The sequence below is a fragment of the Elephantulus edwardii genome, unplaced genomic scaffold, assembly GCF_000299155.1.
Source record: "Elephantulus edwardii isolate Elephantulus edwardi_28Jun2011 unplaced genomic scaffold, EleEdw1.0 scaffold00097, whole genome shotgun sequence".
NCBI lineage: Eukaryota > Metazoa > Chordata > Mammalia > Macroscelidea > Macroscelididae > Elephantulus > Elephantulus edwardii.
This window is the reverse complement of record NW_006399847.1, coordinates 10,327,244-10,339,797: the sequence shown is the minus strand read 5'-3', so window position 1 is coordinate 10,339,797 and position 12,554 is coordinate 10,327,244. Positions and strand designations below refer to the sequence as shown.

General features: G+C 43.3%; 2 pseudogenes; one reads left to right on the top strand and one right to left on the bottom strand.

Moving 5' to 3' along the window:
• The first annotated feature begins 1,086 nt into the window (after positions 1-1,086).
• Positions 1,087-1,887, top strand: LOC102870825 (annotated as a pseudogene).
• An 8,653-nt stretch (positions 1,888-10,540) lies between these two features.
• Positions 10,541-11,362, bottom strand: LOC102870418 (annotated as a pseudogene).
• Positions 11,363-12,554: the final 1,192 nt, after the last annotated feature.

The following is a 12,554-nucleotide window of genomic DNA, read 5'->3' as shown; positions in this document are numbered from 1 at the left end:
TGTGTACAGTCTGCATTTAGTGGCATGTGAGAAACATGGATGTAGGAAAACTGGATATTGTTAAGACAGACATGGAACACATAAATATTGACACAGTAGGTGTTAGCAAAATGAAATTGGACATTTTAAATTAGAGTATCATATGATCTCCTATGCCAGAGATAAATAGGTGAGGAAAAAACAGGTCACTTTAATAGTTTAAAAAGTCATTCCTAGATCCATCTTGAAATACAATGTGGTGAGTGAGGATAATATGCATACACATACAAGGAAGTCCAGTGAATACCATTATCATTCAAATTTATGCACCAATAAACAGAGCCAAAGAGGCAGAAATAGATTATTTTTAACAACTTTTACAGTTACAAATCGACTGAATATCCATTTAAGATTTAATAATAATAAGTAGGAGGAGGAGTGACTGGAATGAAAAAGTTGGGAACAGGAAACAAGGATCAGTAGTCAGAAACATGGACTTGGAGACACAAATGAAGCTGGAGATAGAATGATAGAATTCTATACAATATATTCATTGAAAATACTTTTTATAAGAAAGAGTCCATAAAGAAGGCATTAATTTCAGAAATGTTGTAGCCAGGACTTTGAAGATGACTTAAGTCAACCAATAGAAGGAGCTCACACAATAGAAGGAGCTCTGGTGGCTTAGTGATAAGGAATTACACTGTTAATTCAAAGGTATGTGGAGAAAGATGGGCAATCTCCTTCTGTACAATTTACTACCTCTGAAAATCCACTGGAGGGTTCATTATGATTTGGCAGTACACAACAACAACAACGCACAATAAAGAAGAAACTTATCTTAGGGAGGTAAGTGATTCTCCAAACTAGCCATCAGTTATTGAGCAAGCCAGACTCCTTTTACCACTGATCAAGTGTCAGCTCCAGTGTAACTGCTGCTCTCTCAAATCATATCTTGCATAGAATTATAAGATATTGTCAGATAGCTGGTACTGATACACAATTTGTTTTTTACTTTGTCTTAAGAAGTGAAGTTTCAATCCCTTCTCTTTTGCCTACATATTACCCACAATCCCTTCTCTTTTCTCTTCCGCCCATCCGCTCAAGATGCCAAAGGGAAAGAAGGCCAAGGGGAAGAAGGTGGCCCCAGCGCCCGCCGTGGTCAAGAAGCAGGAGGCCAAGAAGGTGGTGAATCCCGTGTTCGAGAAGAGGCCCAAAAACTTAGGCATCGGGCAGGACATCCAAGCCAAAAGGGACCTTACCCGCTTCATCAAATGGCCCCGCTACATCCGGCTGCAGCGGCCGAGAGCAATACTCTACAAACGGCTCAAGGTGCCACCCGCCATTAACCAGTTCACCCAAGCCTTGGACCGCCAGACAGCTACTCAGCTGCTGAAGCTGGCCCACAAGTACCGACCAGAGACCAAGAAGGAGAAGAAAGAGAGGCTGCTGGCCCGGCTGAGAAGAAGGCTGCTGGCAAGGGAGACACCCCCACCAAGAGACACCCCCATCCTCCGTGCAGGGGTGAACACAGTCACCATCCTGGTGGAGAACAAGAAGGCCCAGCTGGTGGTGATCACACACGATGTGGACCCCATAGAGCTGGTGGTCTTCCTGCCGGCTTTGTGTCGGAAGATGGGTGTTCCCTACTGCATCATCAAGGGCAAGGCCAGGCTGGGCCGCCTCGTCCACCAGAAGACCTGCACCACTGTTTCCTTCACGCAGGTGAACCCGGAAGATAAAGGCGCTCTGGCCAAGCTGGTAGAAGCCATCAGAACCAATTACAACGACAGATATGATGAGATCCGCCGCCACTGGGGAGGCAACGTCCTGGGGCCCAAGTCAGTGGCCCGCATCGCCAAGCTGGAGAAGGCCAAGGCCAAGGAACTCACCACCAAACTGGGCTGATGTACACACTGACTCTTCTGTACATAAGAATAAACTTATTAAGAATAAACTTATTCCAACATTAAAAAAAAAAAAAGAAGTGAAGTTTCCTTTTATCAAGTTAAAAGAGCTTACAGGGCAAGAAAAGAGCCTGTAGGGAAGATCTTCAAGATATAGACAGACACAGTGACTGTAATGGTGGGCTTGAGTGTGAGAAATGACGAGGATTGCATAACATGTGGCAGGACTTAAAGGCATTGTTTATAGGGTTGCTATGAGCCTTAGTCAACCCCACAACACTTAAAAAACAACATTCCCAAATTATGTGAGATGAAGTTTCACAACCTTTGCCTCCAAGGAACACTCTGGTTGCACCTTCTCTAAGACACATGTGTTCTACTGGCAAAGTATATGAGTATGTGTGAGGAAGCTTTGCCATCCTTGCACAACATCGGGCACTAGAAGGCTAGCAAAGCTGAGTATGCAGGGTCAAATATAAATAAGCTGGTCAAAAATTGAAAGCAATCAGTAGTTGTCTAAGGGGCTAGAGTTTGGTTGGTAGGGGACAGGAGAGGACTTTCTTAAATGATGGGGATAGTTTATACCTTGATTGGGATACATGAATATATATAGTTATCAAAACTCTTTAAAAAGTACATTTATGATGTGTGCATTTTATTATATGTAAAGTCTACCTCAATAAAAACATGCTAAAGAGGCTGAACACACAATTGTTGCTGTTGTTAGTTGCTGTCAAGGTGAGTATGATTCATAGCCACCCTAGGAACAGCCAACCTAAACCCTGCCCTATCCTGTGCCATTCTCATCATTCCTGCATAATCAAAGCCTTTTGTGAAGTTATCGTGTCAATTCATCTCATTGGGTTCTTCCTCTCCATTGCTGATGCCTCATCTTTTCAAGCATGATGTCCCTCTCTGATGAATAGCCTCATTTAGCTACATGTCCAAAGTAAGAAAGAGGAGAAACTTCACCATCTTTGCATCCAAAAAGCACTCCAGATGGACCCTCTCCATGATACAACTGTTTGTTCACTTGGCAGTCAATGGGATATTCAGTACTCTTCTCCAGCACCACAACTCAAAAGGCATCAATTCTTCTTTCATCTTTACTCAATGTCCAGCTGTCTGAGGTATAGCAGGTGACTGACAAGACCATGGCCCCCAAATAGGCACACCTTAGTCCTCAAACTGACATCATTGCTCTTTGGCACTCTGGAGAGGTCCTTTACAGCAGTCTTGTCTATTGCCGTATGTATTAGGATTCCTGACTGCTGATAGCAAAAGTGTTGATTGTTGATCCAATGAAGATGAAATCAAATCACTGACAGTTTAAATCATTTCTCCATATATCTGTTGATTGTTAGTCTGGTGATGAGGATCTTTGTTTCTTGATGGCAAGATGCAATCCATAATGAAGTCTGAGCTTCTTGATCTTCTGCAGCAAATGCCTCATGTCCTCTTCACTTTCAACAAGCATAGGGCCCTCAATATCTTCCAATCTTTTTTAATTGTTACTAACAGTTTTAATCTGGTCTGTGTGTTGCTGTACAGAGGTAATTTGTGGTTGCTGTGATGCTGAAGACTGTGACAGTGATGTGCCAATCGTGGTAACAGGTACCCATGGTGGACAGTGTTGGCTGGAGCTTCCCGACTAAATCAAGCCTGGAAGCAGGAACGGCATCCACTTCCGAAATGGCTTGCCTCCGGAAACTCTATGTACGAACAGTGCTCAAGCCGTTCGTTCATAGGGTCGCTATGAGTCGTCGACGACTTGACGGCATCAAACAACAACAACAACAGTGTTTAATTGCTCCTCTAACTCAAGAGAACCTAAAAAAAATAATGAAGAGGACCTTAATGGTACATTTTTATTTTTTATTATTTGAGTAAATCACATTTGTTTTTCAATCATATCTAGACATTTGTTTCATAACATTAATTGTAAATGATTAATGTAATTACAATGCAAAGTATTACAATGTCTAATCAATGGGAGCTTTGGTAGCCTAGAGGCAAAAAGATACACTGCAATCCCAAAGGTTTGCAGATCAAGGTCACCGGCTGCTCCTCAGAAGAAGGATAAGCAATCTCTTCATGTGCGATCACCTACCTCTGAAAATCTACTGGAGTGTCAGCTATGGGTCGGTTCCAACTTGACATTACATAACAACATCAGTTGTAATTCTACAGTACACAACAACAACAACCAAATGGAGAGGTACATTTTCTTTCTGCAAAGGCCAGAAACATATGTTACCTGAGCACTAGAAACCCTTCAAATGGGTGTAAATGACAACTCTGTAAAGCTCCAGACAATCTATGGAGCTAAGGTGAAGTGAGCTCCATGAAGGGAATGTGTTTACCACTGATCCTTTGCTAAATTTTACTCTTTTGCCTTCATACCCAACATTCAATACTGATGAACAGCACATATGGATAATGATGCTTAGTGTGTGCTAACAGTCTTTTAATACCCACTATAGATGTTAGTCTAAGGAATTATGGATAACATCACTCAGCTTTAGGAATGAAATACTGTGGCTACAATCCTTGTCTATGTTTCCGTGGATCATCTGCCCCATGAAGACAGGCCAGGAACCAACTATGCATGAACAAACACCCAGCAGCAATATCATTGGTGGGCATAGGCCACAATGAAAATGAAATAACTTCTAGAAGGTTCTGAGTGACTTCTACATAGTGCCTCTGCACTACTACAGCTAATGAGGCAGGTACACAATTCTGAGTACCACCTAAACTATGCCAGGAAAATGTCAAGTCTGACTCAAATGATTAGCCAGAATAACAGACATATGAAAGCAAACCAAACTATAGAAGCTTTTTCTAGGAAAATTTAAATTACGTTGTGGTGCTCTATGTAATTTTAAGTGTGGTTTTAGAACTATAAAAAGCAGGATGCTGTTATTTTTATAAATACAGATTTCAGAAAGAATTTTTATGATCTTATTGAGAAATAAGTCAAAATAGATGTATACCTCTGTGTTAAGGCAATACATTATAATGACTTGTAAAAGAAGAAAAAAATCCATTAGAAACAGGTCTTAAATTTACAAGTGACTTCTTTTTTTTTTTAACTTTAAAATCTACCTGGTGACAAATAATCAGCCCAGGCTTTTGGAATATTTGCATGATCATATGAAAATGCCAACAGTAACCATCCAAGTGATTAAACTGATTTGAATGAATGTGACAGCAGAATATTGTTAAGTATTCACACTGCTTTAAGATTAATCTATGAGAGTGAGAAAGAAACTTTCACAGTAACCAATCTTTCATTAAGGAGTTTAAGAAATATCTTTTATTCAATATCTTTAGCCTATCATGTAAGTAATGTCAATAATCCTGTCAAAATCCATCTGTTTCACTGACAATGTGAAGTACAGGTCTCACTTTACTGGGTGGTTAGTCATAAAATGAAGGCCATATTACTCAAACCGCCTTACTAAATAGCATGACACTAAATGGTATTACTCTTGCTCAGTTACCAGAAGCCAATGGTCAGAGCAGTTAATTCTACATCACAGTTCAGAGGTAGATGAAATTTAAAGATTAAATACCAAAGCAAGTAAAAAACAAACAACTGCATGTCACAGATAGCAAGGGCACATTTAGAGCTAAAATTATACAACAGTGCATAGAAGATTGAGAAAATGGTTTGGAACTAACCCCAAAGCATAGGTTACTGAATTCAGTCAAAGCTTAAAAAGTCCCACAGTACCTGGCACATATGCTCTGAAAACTGCATGCCAAGTCCAGTGACAGACACCAGGGCAGAAGTGGTGTGCTTGTCTATCCCAAAGGGCCAGAGGGAGTCCCTGCCACATAGTGTGACCAATGGGGCCATCATAATCAGCCCAGTGTCTAAAAGTGACCTTTTGTAGACCAAGAGAAACTCAAAGGATGCAGGCTTATTTTTGTTGTTTCTTTATTGAATGATTTACTGATGCCATCTCTCCTGTAACTCTTAGTTTCCATGGAGTCAGTCAGCCATGTGCCCAGTGTCATACCCTATGGTCAACTGTGGACAGAATTGTTGTGATTGATGCATGGCGTCTTCATGAGGTGTTTACTTTGAAAGACCCTTCTTCCTCACCATTTTCCTGGAAGCTCTCCCAAAACCTGTTCAGTATCAAAGAAATACATATACCTCCAGGGACGGCCAGTGATGGCTGATCACGAGTTTCCTTCGCGGGAAACACATTCTGAGACTCATTCCCAGAGGAGAGGTGTTCCAGCATGGGGCCACCACTGTCCTCAACATACCCTGACTCGCCACATGTGGGGGTGTCTGGAGAAGACAACCTCTATGGTTATTCTGACCTAAGTTCAAACCCCTTCTCTGACACCTGTTAGCACATCATTGGTATTCTTAGATAGGTACCATGGATGCAGCCCCAATTCACAGCATCCTTATAAGCAACAGAGCAAAATCCTGCAGATTCTGTGCCTGTTCCACAATCTCTGCTCTTCCTAAACCCACTGCAGCAGTCATCTCCTGAGGGCCTCCCTTGTCCTTCACTGACCCTCTACTATCCACGTATAGTGTCCCTGTCTAGGGACTGGTTCCTCCTGAAACATGTTCCTCACCTTAGTCAAGTCAGCTCTCAGCCTCTTTCCCCATTTTGAATATGAGGAAAACCACCTTGCTTCCTCTCAGGAATAACTGAGAGGAGTCTGGGTAAAATGTAACACAAAAGTACATACCAGTGATCTTCAATTACAATATGTTCATCTATCTTTCTCTTTTTTTAAAAGCTTTTTTCTTTTTAACCTTTATTTTTTAAAATTTTTACATTTATTCATACCAACCTTTAAAATTTGACCACATTTTCTAAAAGGGCTGTGAACACTCTGTGAATACATTCACATGCTTGTGTGTCCTGCTCCTTTTCTTACTGTTGTTGTTAGTCAATATCCAGTCCTTTCCAACTCAACGTGACATCCTGCATGCAGAACAGGGCTGCTCAAGATGTAATGTCCTTACACATACTGTCTCTTCCACAGTACTGCTGGGTGGATTCAAACTGCTAGTTTAGGGTAGGTAGCTGAGCACAAACCATTTGTGCCCATCTGTACCTTTCTCAATGTATTTGATTCTGCGCAGAAAGGAATTAAGGGGCCCAGATAGTATAGCGGTTAAAGGGATCAGCTTCTAACCTAACGGTTGCCTGGTAAAGCCTACTAGCTACTTCTGGAGGAGAGATGTGGCAGCCTGCTTCAGGGTTTTCACAGCCTTGGAAACTCTACAATACAGTTTTGCTCTGTCATCCATGGGAGAAAGATGGACAATCATCTCCAGCGTGTAATGAGTCAGTTCTAAACCAACGACAATGAGTTGAGTTGACAGGGTCTCTCTGAGTCAGAATCAACTCAGCTCACCTTATGACCATCCACCATGCCCCACACCCACAGCTACAATCTCTGATAAACATGTGCCACCAACCATCCCCAGAGTCTTGTGTAAATGCCACTTCTTAAATGTGACTATACTTGTCTGTCAGTTTGCTGTACTGAGATAACTTGGGGTTGCTGTGATACTGAAATCTGTGCCACTAGTGTGTGAAATGTCATAAGGGTTACCCATGCTTGACAGGTTTGGATGGAGCCCCCTGATTAAGACACACTAGGCAGCAGTATGGGCCATCTACTTCCTAAATAAAAGATCTCTGAAAACCCAATGAACACTCAAGAAAGAAGATAGTTAAAGTAGAGTAGTGGGAGAGCCCAGATTTGAAGTCAGTTGACATGAGGACACAGTGACTGCTGCAATGGGCTCTTGTGTGTTAGGAAGTGTGAGGATGGTACAAGATAGAGCAGAGTTCAGATCTTTTGTTCACAGGGTCACTATAAGTCATACTCAACTTGACAGCACCTAACAACAACAATAACAATGTTAGCTAAATGTACCCTCATGTCTTCTCAATCATCTTCACTCAGTGTCCTGAGGTTAGTGACCCAGGGACAGTCTGTTTATTTTTCAGAAGAAAAGATGAATTCAGTTGATTATTTTCAAGTGTCAGGCATCTATGACTGAATACCAATTCACCATGAGTTTCTATTTATTTTTATCCTTGGCCTTTTAGTACTTCTAATAAATGTGTTCCAAAATGAGCAGTGAGTCTGTGAACACTGGACTATGGAAGAAAGGGACAGTATGCTCTTATAAAAACCTAACTAAGGAGCTCTGGTAAGCCAGTGGAAAGAAGCTGGAATGCAATCCTGAAGGCACACAGTTCGAGGCCACCACCTGCTTTGCAGAAGAAGGATGGGCAATCTCCTCCCATGCGGTCAACTGCCTCTGAAAACCTGCCAGAGAGTCAGCAAGGGGTCAGTTCTGAGTCCACTGTACACAACAACAACAGAATAACTCATTGTCACTGAGGCAGAATCAACTCATAGCTGACCCTACAGTGGGTTTTTGGAGGCCATGAAATGCGTAAGAGATTTCTCATCGTCCTCCCATGGAGCTGCTGGTAGGTTTGTACCACCAGAGGGACACCGCCTTTGTGCTAGACGCGCAACTCCCTACAGAGTTCCATAACTTGGTTTTAGTCAGTGAAAAGAGAGAAGATAGGCATTTATATCTATGGTTGTGCTTGTTTCAGAAATCCAGGTGTTAGAAGCATGCTAGGGCTCACAAATCACTTAAAAACGCCTAATTACAAAATTGTTTCCACAAAATTATCCAAAATTAAAATGTTGGTCATCCATAAAAATGTCACAATAGCAATACATTTACCAGTTCCATTGAAACATTCTGTAATTCACACTCTGATTTTTCAAAGCTACTTAATATCCTAGGTTAAGACCAACTGGGAAGCAGAATTAGGCATCTATTTCTTAAATAGCAGGCCTCTGAAAACCATGTGAACAGTAGAGGAATACAGATAATATCCCCCAGGCTTTATCTATTACTGATTTTAATATACAGTTAGGATAGTGTGAGGTACAAGGTCTTTCTCCTTTAGAACCCTTGGTGAACTTCAACAGCACCCTCTGGGATTACAGTGCAGCTTCTTGCCACTAGACCACCAGAGTTGACTATAATATCACTTAGGCTTTATCAAAAGTACTATTACTGATTTTAACATACAGTTAAAATGGTGTGACATAAAAGGTATAAGGTCCCAGAAATAGAAGTCACAAAAATGCTCGATACAGTCTTTAATATATTTGAGTCAATCATTTCCATAATTAATTAATTATAGAAACATTGTGGCCCTTCAATGTTTCAGACACTATCACAGTCACTGTGAATAAAAAGGAAATTAGTACTTACTCCGTCCTCAAGGGAAACAGAATTGGAAAGGGGTCACAGATCCAATTATAAAATACAAAGTTTTCCTTTAAAGTACTGCTTACACATATCTATGGTGTTCTCATGTGTTCAACACAAATGTTTAAGAATATTTTGCTTCCAATATTTTCAAACAAGAAAGCACTTTACTTTTCATATTCTCCCTTCTAAGGGAAGTTAGAGATCTGAAACATACAGAAATATACACTCAGAATATATACTGAACTTTTTTTTTCAAAACTGGAGATTTTAATTTACATAAAGTGCATCATGGTGTTACAGTCAAATACATTTACTGTACAAAGAAATAAAAATAATCAGGAGAGAACTGGAGAGAGTCCACAGCAGTGAAGGGTAGTGTCACGTCAGGGAAGTGTCTCTCCCTGAGGAGAAACCAGGTGGGGGTTCTGTCCATAATCCAGAAGAAAGAACCATCTCTGTAATGGGTGGGAGGCCTAGGGGCAAGCCCGAGGCCAACCAAGCTGCTCAGGACCCTTCACCAGACACCTGAGCTGTCCTGGAGCTGGAGGACAGGCCAAAGGGCTTAGGGCAGGAAGTAGAGTTGAGCACCAGTGTGACTACAGGCTGGGGGGTGAGGGTGGGGAAAGCGCGTGGGCTGCTGGGTCCTGGGCTCAGTGATCCTCAGTGGTGACTTGTCTATGACCTTGCAGTATAACAACGTGGAGAGGAGCGGTCACAGCACACCAGAGTTGGCACAGAAAGGCAGCTTCAGAGGGTCCCATCAGTCCATGGTCCCAGGGCCATTTTGATTTGTACAGAGCACTCAGCCTTCACAGAGACCTTGAGCTGGTGCGGGGGGTGCAAGCACCAACTCATTTCAGGGCTGGTGGCAGGTGAACACATGGCAACATCCATTCCCAGACACTCTCTGGCCCTTCACTAGAGTCTGCATACTGGACGTGGCCAGCAGAGGCTGCATCCTCTCCCTCTCTCTCCCACTGCGTTTGTGCAGGCACAGGGGCCTGCAAGGTCAGGTGGACACAAAACTAGATTCTAGTTCTGAAAGATACTCACCTTAGCCCTGTCTTCTCCCCTCCAGCATGTCCCCACAGCTGTTATACCTGGCCTCCCTCATGGCCCTTAAAAATGTACAAAATGCCCCATATTTTCACTGAATGTGAGCAGTGGATACAGCACTGTGGCCTGCCTGAGGAGGCACTGACCACGGCCACCATGGGTGCACTGGTAGGGCAGCACGAGCACACCCAGCATCCTCTCCATCTTGCTTGCTGAGACCAGTCACATACACCCAAGTTCAGGCTGGAGGGGCCCTCATGGCACATGCAGGTGGCAGACAGGCAAGGCTGTCAGCCCACTATGAGATCTTGCAGTTGCTGCGGGAGCAGTTCTGGGGGTTACTCTGGGGTGGCCAGATGGAGCAAGAGCACTTGAGGCTGTTGCCCTTGCTGGCTGTGCCACCCGACCCCCGCCAACCAGCAAGTATGAGTGGTACGAGCCGCCATGCATCATGACTGAGTTCATGCCATTGGCCATGGAGAAGCACTTAATTAAGGTTGCTCGATAGTGACCGGTAGCAGGAGTTTGTCAACGAGGTAGACAGACGTACAGGACACATGACGCGGCAGCAGAGATCCTGCAAGCTGAACACGCAGTTGGGCCCCCAGATCTTCTCCATGCCATAACACATGAGCACGATTCTCGACAGCTCTGTGAAGGACTCAATCACATTGAAGTTGCACAGCAGGCTGACCTCAAAGGAGGACATGCAGTTCCTTTCGGCATAGGTGCGAGCTTGTTCTGTGGGCACCTGACGCTTGAAGGCCAAGTGCAGCCAGTTCCCCACCAGGATCCAGGGGACCCCAGGTGTGTGCTCACTGATCTCCTTGATCCACTAGTCGATGTCTTCGAAGGACCAGCGGTTGGTGCTGTCGGACACTATGAGGATGCCCTGTGTACCCCTGAAGATGGTATAGAACCTGCCCTGGCCTACATGCTGGCCGGCCAGCAGGATGGTGGTGGTCTTATAGTCAATGCCTTTGCTGTAGGCATAAGGTGACTCAAAGGCGCCGTCCTGCAGGCTCTTCAGAATTTTGCCCTTGCCCACATCGCTGTCGCCCAGGAGCAGGAACTTGAGCAGGGAGACATAGCTCTTCCCCAGGCTGCTCTGCGTCCCCATTCTCTTCTCACCTGTGCGTGGCCCAACCCGCATGCTCCTCCAGTGGACCAAGTGAGAAGGGCCCGCACCTGGCCTTCCCTGGATGGCTGAGACCTTGGACGCAGCCACTGCCGCCCCTCCACTTCCTGCACATACTGAACTTTTTAAAATCACTTAGTCAAACAAGATTTACCATTTCGAAAGACCTATCCTCAAGGTGAGGAAAAAAAGAAGCAATCACCTTCCTAGGTCACAGAACTGGGTTTGAGAGACCTAATCCCTTAGAATCCGAGGACACTGAGAGCTGAAGAAATGCTAAGCTTTTCCTGAGAGGACTCTGGTTAGGAGACAACATTATTTAATGACAGGTAGGTAGCAACCATGATTTTAAGCACTGACCTCTATAGTTTACAGACATCCTTCCACCTACACAAGCTGGAAGGACTCTCTGCCTTCCAGACATGGACATGAGAATACAGATTTCTTTTAGAAATGCTTACTGTACATAGAGTTCACAAAAACCTAACTCCTGCATGTTATACTTCCGTAAGTACCAAGAAAAGCACTGTGAGCTATGCTCAGACTCTGGCATGCTTCTAGTACTACTAGCAATACTGAAACAAAAGCATGTACAATATTATGGGACAGATTTAAGAACATAAGTGGCATATAAAGCATAGCAGCATTAAGACTACACTGTGATTGGGTTCAAACTTTGGGATCTGGCTTCAGAACCTAACTACATGATCTTTCTGGGGACAAATTAGCTGATAGACATGCAACCTCTGGTGCTACACTAGGAGGCTCCTGTAATTGGAAGGACACTCAGAATCTAGGATGACTTATACGTGCTCTCCCAGACAGGAGGGAAGTTCTGAAGGACACTGACTTTGATCTCAACTTTTATCTAAGCCTTCCCTTAGCTTCCTGAAGATACTTTATCCAATACCACTGTACTTTTCAATAGTCTCCAGCACATAGTCTGGGCCCAGCAAACCCCAGTACTGAAGGTGTCAGCAGAGGTATGTGGCAATTACTTAATCAGCCTCTTCAAGTCACAACAATAAAACATAACCATATACCATGTTTTTGATAAGCCCTTTTCAGGGAGGTAAATTAGTGACTAAGAGCATAATTTAAGTCATCAACATGAAAAAATAAAGTCTAAAAAAAATGTAGAAGGTGCCTTCTACTAACTAAAGCTTTAATGAGC